General features: G+C 36.5%; 2 long non-coding RNA genes across 2 annotated transcripts; one reads left to right on the forward strand and one right to left on the reverse strand.

Annotated features, from left to right (window-relative positions):
* Positions 1 to 3,479: 3,479 nt before the first annotated feature.
* On the forward strand, positions 3,480 to 5,242 carry LOC113471658. Its single transcript, XR_003394275.1, has 2 exons — positions 3,480 to 4,550; positions 4,954 to 5,242. It is a non-coding gene; the product is annotated as an uncharacterized LOC113471658 (long non-coding RNA).
* On the reverse strand, positions 4,801 to 15,043 carry LOC113471657. Its single transcript, XR_003394274.1, has 2 exons — positions 14,908 to 15,043; positions 4,801 to 5,359 (listed from the first exon to the last, which is right to left on the reverse strand). It is a non-coding gene; the product is annotated as an uncharacterized LOC113471657 (long non-coding RNA).
* Positions 15,044 to 15,530: the final 487 nt, after the last annotated feature.

Genomic DNA, 15,530 nt, shown 5'->3' on the forward strand with positions numbered 1-15,530 from the left:
CAGCTGTTCAGTACCTACTTCCTTTCGGTCTCAAAAATATGCCAGGAAAGATCCAGTGATAACACTGATTTTCACAGGAAAGAAAAGCCAACATTGTAAACTTTCTTAGGTACATATGTTACAAGAATGTGTATTGTATAGTAAATAATAGGACCAATACTTATCTATACAGTTTACAGCTGTAGTAAAATATAGAGCCTAGGAAACTCTATTTTCGGTATCACACACTTCCGTTCAACCGAACCCGGATTCCCGGAAATAGGTTTGGTGTTCAAATACCAAGAATTCCATTGCCTATATCTGTTCAAGTTAGTTGCTGTTAATATAACTTATTATAATCAGGAGTATTTAAAACATTCAATGAATCAGACAATTTTAGAATCCATCGGCTTCTTCATTTACAAGGACGTTTTGAGAAATTTGACGAATTTACGCAAACCGACTTTCTTGTGAGTGTCGCCGTAAAGTGGTAAAGAAAGCGGTTACAAGTGTCATGTATTTGGATCTGGACATCCGATTACAAAAGTGGAGCTTTGAATATTTTCCTTAAGGCAAGTTAGTCTTCTGTATCCTTTTCTAGACTTTTTAGTTTTATTTCTTCATTTACAAGGACGTTTTGAGAAATTTGACGAATTTACGCAAACCGATTTTCTTGTAAGTGTCGCCGTAAAGTGGTAAAGAAAGCGGTTACAAGTGTCATGTGTTAGGATTTGGACATCCGATTACAAAAGTGGAGCTTTGAATATTTTCCTTAAGGCAAGTTAGTCTTCTGTATCCTTTTCTAGACTTTTTAGTTTTAGAGGGTTGTTGGTAGACCAGCACAGGCATTTGATAACTCGAATATCCAATAAGTATTTAAAATCATATCACTAGAAGATATAAATAAAATAAATATTTTCTCGTTTAATTTATTTAAAGAGATATTATTCAATATTCAAATTAAAAGTAGGTATACACAGGCATTTGATAACTCGAATATCCAATAAGTATTTAAAATCACATCACTAGAAGATATAAATAAAATAAATATTTTCTCGTTTAATTTATTTAAAGAGATATTATTCAATATTCAAATTAAAAGTAGGTATAAATCAATTTTATAAATATTTCAAATTTGCAAATTAAAATATTAGGACACTTCACAGAACAACCGACTTTTGATTTTACGCTCCTCAATTTTCACTTTTTTTCAATTATTTTTTATGATAACATAAATATGAGAAATAATTTAAATTGATAACATTAATGTACACTTCTTATCACACCCATGGTTCAATTATTTTTTATGATAACATAAATATGAGAAATAATTTAAATTGATAACATTAATGTACACTTCTTATCACACCCATGGGGTATTTTTGAAAAAGGACACGATAAAAATTCCAAGTACCTACTGAATTCCAAGTACCTACTGTCGAATTTTTACGAAAAACAACTCCACTCGACGGGATACCTTACCACTCGGCAATTCTCAAATCACGGTATAAACACGACTAACCCGATAGACAGGCAGAGCGTACCCAAACAAGTAAGGCGAGTTTACATGAGATACCTTCTAGTAGGTACTCAGACTGATTGAGCAAATACATTATACATACAGGTATCACTGCGGTGTATAAGGGTATCAAAGGAATTTGGTAATGATATTTTAAACAGTGATGTTCCCGTGAGGAAGGTAGTCGGGAGATTGATGTGTTGGTATGCCATGTAGGCTTCAGTTTCGAATGTTTTCACCTAACAAGACTTACCCACATGATGAAGAAAAACATGGTGTTATTCTCAATACTTTCAAGAAGGACATTAAAAGCGAACAGCTGATGTTTGTTTAGATTTCAGTCACTGGTAGACAATATACATGTGGATATGCAGTACTTACTTGAAATACATGTGAATCATGAAGGTTTGAGACAATTGGTTTAATGATATATCATTTGTACACAAGAAAATATACACTATACACTGTATATAAAATACATACATACATATAAGTAAATGATTCATTAGTTGGTGTAATGAGACGGGCTCAAGTTATCGCGGATCTTAAAATCAAATTTTTTAGGATAAGTATGTATTTATTTCATTTATATTTTTAAAAATACCTCGATTCCTGAGTCTACACCGATTGAATTTGATATCAAGGTAAGTAGAAACTGAAAGAAACTGTACCACAAGTCACAAGTGCCATTGTTTTATATTTACATATTGTGAGTAACTTTTGCTTATTGTGAGAATATTCACCTTTTCAAATACATATGTACATATTTATTGGCATAAGAGATGTGTAAGTAAATACATAAGTACCTAATATGTAAGTAAATTTCCCACAGTTAATCTCCAACTCCCTTACTGAAATCCCCCTACGATTATGACAATCTCGTGTGAATCAGAGTTCACTTGCCGCTGAAATATTTCCACTTCTTGATTTGAAATTCAAACAACACATAACCTTGCCCTTGCCACTCACTTGTAGTCACTACCACCTGTACCATCCGAAGGGTTCTTAGTTCTGCTCCACAGATTTCCTATGGGAACCTGAGAATCACGTCTTGGCTTCTATTCTTTTATTCACACAGGTAAAATCTCGTATGAATATTTATTTTTGCCATGTAGGTACAATGGTACATAGGTACATTGTTTTGGAGACGAAAATCTCTCGGAAATTTGTACGTATTTTTCATTATTGCCTATTTATAATATTTACCAAAGTGTACAAACATTTACCCTAAAGTCTAGATTTCGAGGCATGCCTAGAACATCAAGGTTCCTCCTATCACATCTACCCACCTATAAAGAGCTCTGACGTGGATTTTCTACAGGAAATGTGGAACCACAGTCCCGAGCTTGTAACAGTTGCACAAATGCACATCAAATTGGTTTCTGCTCGCAAATATTGCGTGTCCAAAACCTTTCTGGTGTGATTGACAGTTCGTTTTCAATTAGAAGCCTGACTTCTGACGTCTAGAATAACGAGTGAATGGAAAAACAGGCTTACGTAATACTCAATAGTGGCATTCATGCCAAGCCGAACAAACCTTAATAATTGTACTTGCTCATCAATTATTTCCCTTCCCCATTGAAGTATCGGTAGTAACAAGGTGTTCGTTGTCATGAAACGACCTTGTTTAGACTGAAGGTGTGAACTGTAAATACTTGACACTCGAGAGATAAACTGATAAGGAATTTGCACTTGCATTCCCTGGCACCCTGGCTTGAGTTTCAATATTATTTACCCCACCTGTAGAATACTTATTGCTTTCCATTCTTATTAGGCAAATCATGCAAGTTTTATAATTTCAATAAAACTCTTTCTAGTTCTTAGAACCAAGAGAATCATAGTTCCATTTCAGCAGCAATGCTACATTTTATGTTTTACACATAATAGTTATTCACACCTGTTCAAGACATGTTAAAGTATCTGCTGCGTGGTTCTCCAATTTCCACATTCATCCTGAAGTGGTGCGTGCACTCCGTATAAGATCAATCAATATAATTGCACGCTGCATTAAGTGGAAGTCCTAAATGGCAACGGTTTAATTATAAATCAGGCTTTTACAACTCAAGTACTTGCGTTTTCAATCTACTTACTCGTATTATGATTCAAAGTAATTGCGGGTATAATCCGTTGTGAAGCAATAAACGTATACATTTTGTATGATTTATCTGAACTATCTCTCCGCTCTAATGGATAACATATGAAAAACTGAATGACCCGCTTCATAAAACAGATAAAGCCAAGTTCTATTACCAGGTAATTGTACGAGTGAATTTGAGCGATTTAGATTGAATTGAAGCGATTGGGCCTTTCATCAAGACAAGCTCTCCTATATGACAGGCCTGCCCAACCCCGGTCGATCGCGGATTGATTTCAATTCGATTGCGACCAGCACCACCCAGCAGTGTCTGAACCTGGCAATATCATCTTACACAACCAATTACTCCAACCTTGTGGACCAAATTCAGAGCCAAGTCTCTCATTAGGTAAGTCGATCGCAAGACTGTACTGAAAATTCAAGTTGATCTTCCTCTGAAAAGGTTGGGCACCCCTGCTATATGATTATGATTAACATAGATATAGAAGTATAAAACTCTTACCGGCTTGCTGTGCGAGATCACGTCTATTTCGTTTAACTGATGCAATCGCTGCACCTCATAGGTCTGCCGCCAGCCGAACAGTTGCGTTATCTTGCCCACCATCTCGTTGCAACGGCCGCCATGAGGTCTCTTACATACGCACACATCGAACATAGCCAACACCCCAGCTCATCACTTGTCCGCCAAAAAGCGACGCCGACGGCCCACCAGTGGTTGAAAGAGATACTGTCCGTCCGTGAACCAGTGGTTACAAGGGATAAGACCGTCCGTGATGGGAATACAGTAATCCTGGATACCGCAGTAATGGTGGAAATACTCCAATCCGATATACAGCAGTAGTGGTGAAAAAGATCCGATCTTGGGCTTCCGGTGATTCAGTGGTTCAAACAAATGCAAGTTCCAATCCAAAGTAGCTTCAATTCTACATCCGTATGCGGATATACAGCGATAACTAGGTTCACATCCAATAGTAGCTATGAGTGTACTGCCACTAAGTAATGGAGTTGAAGTAATATACCACTAATGCAACTCGCAAGATCAACAGATACAACTTGGAAATTGAGCAATGATAAAATCAGCAGGTAAATTAACACAAAAAGAGTGAGAGCTAACCCGCCAAAAAGCGACGCCGAAGGCCCACCAGTGGTCGAAAGAGATACTGTCTGTCCGTGAACCAGCGGTTACAAGGGATAAGACCGTCCGTGATGGGAATAAACTAATCCGGGATACGGCAGTAGTGGTGAAAAAACACAGATCCGATCTTGGGCTTCCGGTGATTCAATGGTTCAAACAAATGCAAGTTCCAATCCAAAGTAGCTTCAATTCTACATCCGTATGCGGATATACAGCGATAACTAGGTTCACATCCACTTGAAAGCTACTTCTACGTCAGCAATAGAAGATAATCTATCACTTTCAAGTGACAATTCGATTTATATCCACTTAGTTCCGATGTTAATTCTAAGGCCAAAGATAAGTCGGTTTATCCAGGACCTTCCTTCGTATTATGTTTTACGAGATAGGAGAAGCGGTAAACGTAAAAAACAATAATGTTCCTGGTTCCAACATCTAAAATTATATGTTAGTTTATTTGAAATAACCAATTATCCATTAAAATTTTAATAAATATCTATTACATTAAATTTAATCAATCTGTGAGTTATATTAGTTTAAGTAGTATCAACTTCGATTATCAAAATAAAATGTTATTTATTGTAATTTTTGTACTCTCAAACTGTCCCGCGAAACCTACACCACTGCATGGCTAATAGTGATTTCAAAAAATCTCAATTAAAAGGTCTACCAAATATTAATTAATTTATTTATTGCCAATAGGTATCACGGTAAGAGAGGTTCGTTGTTTATGCAATATTTGCGTTTCATTGAAAGTACTAAGTGACTACTTATAGTTATATGATGATTGTCGAAACAGCTTTTAGAGGCATCAAATAAAAATTAATCAAAATTTATTTACAAGATGTTTAGAATGAACAATCAAAGTTTTGTTCAGGAGTGGAGATAATGTCTATTTGCATACGGCATTTATATGTATTTATATGTACATCATAATCAACGACATGTCTTTCTCCTAAAATGATGATCCAGAGTTTACAAGAGCCAAGGTATGTTAACAGTATCCAAGATTTGATTCCGTACGCATAAACATTATGAGTACATAAAGAGCTCTGATTACAAGCAGTGTGTTTATTCACTTGTTAACCGTGCAGTGTCTCCACTCTTAGTGATTTTTCACTAAATTTAGTGAATTCTTGGCAAATCTAGTGATTTAGTGATTTGAGGTCAAAATCTAGTGATTTTTGAAAGAAATGTAAGTTCATTGCAAAATTGCCCCTAAAGCTGAAAAAATGGACCATTTTTTCTCAAAAACCTACAATTTTTGCCCCTTCAAATTAGTCACTAATAATAAAAGGTATAAGGGACGGGCTATTGTATTCGCTTCGGTGTCGACTGTCTGTCTGTCTATCCCCATAGAAGGACTTACCCAAACCTATATATCAAATTAAAGGTCTTTTTACCAGGAACACGAAAGTGGTGCTGCAAATTTTGTCCAGAAAAAAAATCTTTTTTGGGAGATTTTTTCACATTTTCTCACACAAATGAGCTCTGATCTTGAAATTTGTCGCGACGACCTATGAACTCAAAGCGAGAAAGTTTTAGATAACACTTCAGTCGATAATTAAGACCGGTTTTAGCGTCACCTGTGTTGGGCTACGCCGAGCAAGGCCAATAAATGGATGGGTGACTTCAACATTATATTGGGAGTAAAGGGCGAACGGGCTCTAGTCTCGATCCTGAGATATGATCAATTTTTGATCGCTAAAATCACCATAAGAAATACACGGAGTGCAGAGACTGCGGGAGAGAAAACTTTTCCTTGCTCGCCTAATATTTGAGTTTCGTTTATGTTTTTTTTGTTTGATAAATACAAGTTCGGCCATGCCTTTTCCAGAAGTTTGGCCATGCCTCGGGATGAACTAGCGGGCTTCCGGAGCGAAGCGACGGAATTCAGCTAGTCTTATATTATAAGAACGAGATCCATTCACTCATTCACATTTCATAGTTCACACACTGATCGTTCTATCTCGAGAACCACAACACCTAGAAAGCTTAAATTTGGTAGGAATATTCCTTTTATGGTCTGGGTGTGCAATAAGAAAGGATTTTGCGAAAATCTACACCGATCCTGAGATATGATCAATTTTTGATCGCTGAAATCTCCATAAGAAATACACAGAGTGCAGAGACTGCGGGAGAGAAAACTTTTCCTCGCTCGCCTAATATTTGAGTTTCGTTTATGTTTTTAGTTTGATAACTACAAGTTCGGCCATGCCTTTTCCACAAGTTTGGCCATGCCTTGGGATGAACTAGCGGGATTCCGGAGCGAAGCGACGGAATTCAGCTAGTACATTCATAATCGTAATGTATGTAGGAAAAGTAGTGCACATTATCTTCGTAAAATGATGTATGTAGATATATCAAATTCAGCTAGTACATTCATAATCGTAATGTATGTAGGAAAAGTAGTGCACATTATCTTCGTAAAATGATGTATGTAGATATATCAACATAAATTTTATCCACATACCGTGCATAGTACTTTCAATTTTTACACCTCAGATATCCTAACTTCTGGTAGTTATGTGATACAATCATATAAGGTGAATTTAGTATATGAGGGGGGGGTATTTAGGGCCGACGGGCTCGGGTCCCTCCCTTGATACGGCCTATATACGAGCATATTTTGCTGAAATTTTTTTTGCATGATAAATAATTGTAGGTAGATTAAAAGGCAAGAGACATTTTTGAAGAGTCCTTTCAGACAAATTTCAGGTTGTATTGCTCTATTTATGCATTAAAATCTCTAAAAATACTACAAATAAGATATTTTGTATTAGGTTCTTTTTCCAACCCGTCAATCGGCGATTTCAAGGGAGAATCCGGTGGAATACTCATTGAAAAATTTATCACCGCCTTGAACGACCTTGAGGGCAAAGCCCTGATATGTCCTCTGTAGAATTCAGGAGCCTCAGTAAGTTCTCAACCATTAAACCACTTGACCGGACAGGAGGGGAATGTCTGGTCATTGGATACTACAAATAAAATATTTTGTATTAGGTTCTTTTTCCAACCCGTCAATCTGCGATTTCAAGGGAGAATCCGGTGGAATACTCATTGAAAAATTTATCACCGCCTTGAACGACCTTAAGGGCAAAGCCCTGAAATGTCCTCTGTAGAATTCAGGAGCCTCAGTAAGTTCTCAACCATTAAACCACTTGACCGGACAGGAGGGGAATGTCTGGTCATTGGATTCAAACAGACTTAACCACAAATAACTCCGGCATGATTAGGATCAAATACCGAGTAGTAATGTTATGTTGGGCCAAAGATATTTACTCATGGGATATACTCGGACCTAATCCATGAGATATACCTATTATGTTTGTAAGGACAAATGTATTTGAAGCTAAAATACCTTCAAATTTAGTGAAACTGAAGTTTTATGACTTTGTGGCGAGACCATCGTAAAATCTTTCGAAAAAAGTAAAAGCAATGGCACCTTTTAAGTTTGTATAGCTTGCAATATTGTTAAAAGAGTTTATAGTGCATTTCAACCTGTGATTTGGATCACCAAACTTTCTTCAGGTTCAGGGAAAGAGAACCGTATATCACCGGACATAACTGATAAAACAAGGACGTTAAAAAGATCTGAACCAAATATGTAGGTGGTACATAGGTGCGGTATCTACTTATCTAGGCAATGTTATTACGTATTTAGGAGATTTCATTATCCACATAATATGTGGATATGACAGAGTAAAGTATAATTGGAGAGAGAAAGTACATGTAGGGAGTATAGGGTAGATTTTGTATAAAATGTGCCTGGATAAAGTTTCAATCATTATTTCAATTAATATGAATTGCCTAATTTACTTGTTTACTGTAATATAACACCCTATTACAAGTTGTCAGCTTACACGCAGATAAGGCCGAAGTATAAATAAATATGGATCCAGTTACCCAAGTATGTACCTGTGAGAGATTTTAAAATTGGTCAATTTATTCAACTTGTTCCTATTGAAGTAAAAAAGGGCTGATAACGACCCTAATTATCTGTTCTGATTAGCGGTTCAGGTAGCAAAATGGATAGCAATCAACAAAATATCTTAGTATATGAGTTGAAAGGTATATCTGAGAAGAAGTCTGCTTCAAATCCTAAGTAGGAAAAATCGAAAAACACAAATATGGTAGGGAGTACTCGTATAGGGTAAATTTTGTATAAAATGTGCCTGGATAAAGTTTCAATCATTATTTCAATTAATATGAATTGCCTAATTTACTTGTTTACTGTAATATAACACCCTATTACAAGTTGTCAGCGTACACGCAGATAAGGCCGAAGTATAAATAAATATGAATCCAGTTAACCAAGTATGTACCTGTGAGAGATTTTAAAATTGGTCAATTTATTCAACTTGTTCCTACTGAAGTAAAAAAGGGCTGATAACGACCCTAATTATCTGTTCTGATTAGCGGTTCAGGTAGCAAAATGGATAGCAATCAACAAAATATCTCACTCCCCAGATCCAATTGAACGATTTCAGGTAATTTTTAGTCTAATTGGGTTGAAAAGAAAGTTCCACACGCATGATACTGCACCGAATAAGTTGTGTACTTTGAATGCTCAATTACTCCAATGTGATAAGAGTGTGTATGGTACCATTTAATTTCTCCAAGAGAGTAACGCTCCAGATTAACTTGATTCACAATGATTAGGCTGATTACCGTGTTACTCTTGCGCCCAAGAGCTTTCTTTAATTCGATATGTGTAATGCTTACAAGGTGCAGGATAGATGATAAAGACTCCAATAAATATAGTTCCATTATTGATGTTAAATATGTTTAAAACAATGTACAATAAATTGTTTACAAGAAGTGTTTTGGGAGCCGTGAACTGTTTGGAGGAAGAGGAACCCTGAATCATGAATTTACCTCGTTAATGAGAGGTCAGTGAAAGACTCAAAATTTGGCTTTTTACATGGGATTCTCTCAGAAAAAGAGATTCTTCCAAGGATCCTTATTTCCTGAAAATCTTTTCATTTTGAAAAGAAATTTCCCAACTCCGGAGGCCATTTTGTTGTTACAACTCTCCCTTTCTCATTTATAATCTTGAGGACCGCGTCCTAGGCTGCCCGCAGGTGATGGTTAATTCGTACTTTAGCAAAGAAATTACTTTTACTGATTCAGCCTCTGGAATAGGAAAAAAGGGCAAACACCTAAAGCAAAACGAAGTTTTTTCTAATGAGAAACTTCAGATAATTGACTTCAAGCTGAACCATAGACTTGAGTATTTGCTCGTTTCAAATACTAGCGAAAATAATTACTTCTTACTAATTCTTACTAAATAATTAGGAGACACGCCACATATTATGTATCCAGTCCACTCTATAATGACATGTCTGTTCCTAATGGATCTGCACAATTATATGGGCAGCTTTGTTTATAATTGGTTTTAATTTGGACTTCTAGCGTAATTTCAGTCATGTGAAAAACTTCATCACAAATGACAAACTGTCATGCCAACCAGGGGTAAATGACATCAAAGAGCATTTGATAACAGAATATTTTCCTGCGAAATAAAAATGGTAGCATAATATGATGATAGCCTGAAAGGAGCTAAACTGTTAGTAAGTAATGGAATAACTTGTTCTAAGCTGATAGTCTAAATTTTAAATAAAGCACTTCTTATGTAGCCAGCCTCTTTCAGGGAAATGTCCCTTGAAAGGATTGAGAAGCACTGCTCTAGAAAATGGTTTCATAGGAACTTCTAATGGCTCACATTTTACTCTCATGTTCACACGGTACGGCAGAGGCAATAAAGCGCCACGCGGAATGCCATACCGCTGGTAAATGTCAGTTGTTCTAGCAAATAAATAATATTAGTCAGCTCACTGGATCTCATAGAATTATAGTTAATAGGCAGTAAGTACTTATGTTCGAATGCTTTCAGTTCTCCATTGAAAATTTTACCTGCCCATAAAAGGTCTTTTGCTATTTTATTGTCTTATGACTCGGTTATTATATCTCTTGTTTTCTTGTTGATTTTATCATGTTCATATTTCTAAAGATGACAAAAACAAACGTTAATTGCCTAATACAATTCATCTGACTGATAAAATACTCGTAAATTGAATGATCATCAGCGAAAAATGCGATAATCGCCATCAGATCATTCGTTTTCATTTTAATTAGACTGATCACATCAAACATGATTTACGAATGCCAAATACCAGGGGAGATCCTTTGATCTTGCATACCTAAATGTGATAATCGCCATCAGAGCATTCGTTTTCATTTTAATTAGACTGATCACATCAAACATGATTTACGAATGCCAAATACCAGGGGAGATCCTTTGATCTTGCATACCCCATCGGGGTCGTCGCCTAGGTTCGGTTGAGGAGAGAGGGATGTACGAGCAGGCATTAATGTTGGGCATTGGATGACGGTTAATACAGAGCCACATTGACAGATAGGAGGGGGCAATTTCTTGAAGAGGTGATTATGGGTCACTCTAGTCACTAGAGTCTAGTATGACCGATACAAAGTCTAGTTAGAACCACTTCTTCGTACCTACTGTTTCTGAAGCTGGATGTCCATGAGTCTACTGTAGGTTTTATTCTTTTTAGTTTGTTGCTGGGGGAGATAGAGTTCCACATATCAACAATGTGAATCCTCCTTTATTTCGACAAAGAAAAGTAAAATTTGTATTTACAAAAGTTCGGTGGTAGAACATTTTTCAGGGGTCAACCTTGCATATAGGTAGTAACCTCTCTCAATCTCCAATAACTTGCATACCTACTTGCCACAAGAGAAATATCCTTTAGTTTTATTTTTCTGCAAATGATGTGATCACCATGATTATGATAGGTGGTGTGTCATTGAACTTTTACCTGTCATTGCATAGTGCATACATTCCTGACATACATACCTACTGAACTAGGGTGACGATAATTATCTAAAATCTTATTAATAAGATTACCTCATACATTGAAACAATCAATACCCGTGATTGCTACATTAGGACATACAGGTTTGACTGTTATGTAATAAGTACCCAAATTTGACTCGAACCTTCTCAAATCAAGTCAATCAATGGTATCAGGTATCAAACTTCTAATTGAATCAAATTTCTCCTCGGGCAAACAAAACTATAATTGGATAATTATCGATAATTTTATACTCCTGGTACCTAGATAACGAATTGAACAATTGATTGTTCTAAGATAGTGTCAGATTTATATTCCGAATGATTACCTCATTGGATTCAAACTCGGAACCCAATGGAAGATGTACTACACAGATATGTAGATACAGGTATTTGCATAGAAAGGTATTAATGTAATTATGTGAACTAATAAAAGATAATGTAAGTGTCGCGTAATCTGATGAAAGTAGTGAAATCTATGCAACTGAGATTACAATTCTAATGAAAACACAACATAAGAACACAACATAATAATATAAGACAGAGGATAAGAAGTGATGGAAGATTATTCAAAATACACTGAAAACGTCTAGCTTTCATTTGACAAAGGGTTAGAAAAGATGAGAAAATTAGCTTTCATGAATGTAACCTAACCTGGGCATCTCCGCTGTCGTACAAAGACAATCTATTCTCCTAGAAAACCCCCTCTTTCTTTTCTTCATGTGTTTATTTTTAAGAGTCTGAGCCTTTTCCGTTAACAATTGTCTATTTCAAAACAGATAGATTTCTCAAGACTGAATAAGAACTTCTCATTAAGGTCATGCCCCCTATCTTCTGGAATTCATTTGTTCTTTTTTTTATTTGATGCAAAATAGTTTTTTTGTTTGGGGAGGGGGGGTGTATGCCTTTGTTCCGGGTAAAAATCGGCAAATCCGTATTTTTTCACCATTTTGCTAGTTTGTACCGTATATGCCGAAAAAAAAGTTGGCAACCCTAACTCTCATACATTTTGCTATCAATATCGTTCAGCGTACAGCAAGGGTTTATACGCTTTTCCCGGACTGAAATTCCATGACTTTTCCAGAAAATTTCCATGACTTTTTCCAGAAAAATAGGGGGCGGACGACGCGGAGGTACCTAAGATTACTTCATTTAAATAAAATATGCAATATGCAGAACATCAAGGAATATGAGGGGGAATGAGCCGCAGGCCGTTTTTCGGAAAAACTTGATATTCAATTTGAACATTTTTAATTTTTGACCGGGTGACATATATGACTTTTCCGGATTTTCTTTAAAATTTCACGATTTTCCATGACTTTTTGGTCGATTTTCAGATTCCATGGCTTTTCCAGTTTTTCCAGGTCGCGCGCGTATAAACCCTGTATAGGGTTGCAGACCCTCTGAATATAGGTACGACTACTCGGGCCTATTCCTCGATCGAGTTCGCAAAATCTGATCGATGTTCAGCTGTTCAGTACCTACTTCCTTTCGGTCTCAAAAATATACCAGGAAAGATTTAGTGATAACACTGATTTTCACAGGAAAGAAAAGCAAACATTGTATAAACTTTCTTAGGTACATATGTTACAAGTATGTGTATTGTATGGTAAATAATAGGACCAATACTTATCTATACAGCTTACAGCTGTAGTAAAATATAGAGCCTAGGAAACTCTATTTTCGGTATCACACACTTCCGTTTAACCGAACCCGGAAATAGGTTTGGTGTTCAAATACCAAGAATTCCATTGCCTATATCTGTTCAAGTAAATAGTTGCTGTTAATATAACTTATTATAATCAGGAGTATTTAAAACATTCAATGAATCAGACAATTTTAGAATCCATCGGTTTCTTCATTCTATTGGGCTTCTGTACAAGCGCATGAAAATCCTCCACAAATGGTTGGTCCATTATTTGTGGAAGTTTTTACAGTCACGGTCATAGATTCGAATAAGATTAACTCATAATTTAGGGCTGTTTGCCTAAGCCTCAGGTGGGCTTTACAGTCACAGTCAGCCCAAATTCTATTGTATTCTAGTAAATCCAACATGATACTTCAGAGCTTTTTGACCATTCTAAAGTCACTCATCCATAATACGAACTTGTATAAGAGATGAGGCTTTGTTAGCTGAAAATTTGTTACTGTTTTTTTCAACCCCGACAGGAATCGAGCTAGGACTGCGTTAGAAGTCTGCCAACATCCTTGGACTAGTAACTGAAAGTAATCTAAATGAGCTTAAAGACGGATTTGTGCGAAGCATATCAAGAGATATGACTCTGAATCTAGTGATTCTGATTCTAGCTGAATGGTATAATAACGCCTGCGACATACGGAGTTAGAGAACACGCCATGCACGATGGAAACACAGTGCATGATGAGCGCATAGCATAATCAAATATTTATCAGGGGAGTTTGAGTTATTTAAAATCTTTCTTAGTGAACAAGCGTAGTTAGTAGAAAGAATAGTTAGGTTGACTGTACTAATATCCCAACCTATTGGTAGGTACAGGTAGAGGGCAAAGCACGGAAACAAAGGAGAAAATCAAAACAAAGGAAGAAAGGTTACGAAAACGAATCTCATTCATAATAATTTACGATATTCACTCTTACTACGACATGTCACTTCATTCATGTTAATACAATCAGAATCGGATAAATCAGGCACAAAATCTTAGGTCGTCAGGTGTAGTGAACCCTTTGTTTTTACCCTTTCCTTTCTTTTTAAACGCTCTAATCTATTACCAATGTTCTTAAAGTGAAAACTATACCTACGGAAATACGCTTAATATCACGTGCATGGCTAATACTATTTTGGGCCAGTTTATTGCTCGTTGTAGTAACATTTAGTAACAATGTAAAGGGTTCCTCTTATTGTTAGTGGAAGAAATTATAACAATGTTCCATTGAGAGAAAGCACTTAATGCCCCATTATAGTAAATAGTAACATGAGGAATGTACCTGTAAAAAAACCCTTGTCACAATCAAAAGAACCGGAAAGAAAGCCATTGGTCCAGGCGTCTGAAGCCTGGAAGAAATGAAAAGTGATGTGTGGAGCCTTCATGTGTCTGGGAGTTCTCACTATGGAGAATCACTTTTTTAGTCGAGCACCAAACGAAGTGGAGGGACACTCATGAGTACCATCATTCTTTTAGATAGCATTGTCTTTTGGTAATGTTCTTTAAAGCCAATCTAAGGATATATGAAATTAGCTACTGAGGTAAATAAATAGGTATTGGACAGGTATTCTTGAAGGAAGTGAAACAAAAATTCCAAGTACCTACTGAATTCCAAGTACTTACTGTCGAATTTTTACGAAAAACAACTCCACTCGACGGGATACCTTACCACTCGGCAATTCTCAAATCACGGTATAAACACGACTAACCCGATAGACAGGCAGAGCGTACCCAAACAAGTAAGGCGAGTTTACATGAGATACCTTCTAGTAGGTACTCAGACTGATGAGATTCAGTTCTACCTGAGTTATCAGGAGGTAGAGGTTCCACGTCTAGTACGATTGTACTTTTCGTTCCTGAAGGAGTACAGAGTTGAATACTTGATCCCATTGTTGGATGTTTATTTGTTTATGCAGAATTAGGTTTCTTTAGGGTAGTAAAGCCATGCAGAGAAGGATAAGTGTCAAAGTTATTATCACAATCGAGCCCCGGTATGAGTGGTATCATAAAACCAAATTTAGAAGTGGGGAAAAAAAGAAAGAGTAGAGATAATTTACTAAGTTTGACAAATTACGGCTAATTGCGTCTCCAAATACTGGGCTAATCACATGGCCAAATATGTATGTACTTCAGGAAAGCTCCCTCTACGAGAGTACCTTTCTGGCAAAATCTAGCACTAAAGTACTGATCACAGCGGAGAGTAAGGTCTCCAATAAGATAGCAACATCAGTCGAGCTGATAACGCT

The sequence above is a fragment of the Diaphorina citri genome, unplaced genomic scaffold (genome assembly GCF_000475195.1).
Source record: "Diaphorina citri unplaced genomic scaffold, Diaci psyllid genome assembly version 1.1 scaffold2758, whole genome shotgun sequence".
NCBI classification, from domain to species: domain Eukaryota; kingdom Metazoa; phylum Arthropoda; class Insecta; order Hemiptera; family Psyllidae; genus Diaphorina; species Diaphorina citri.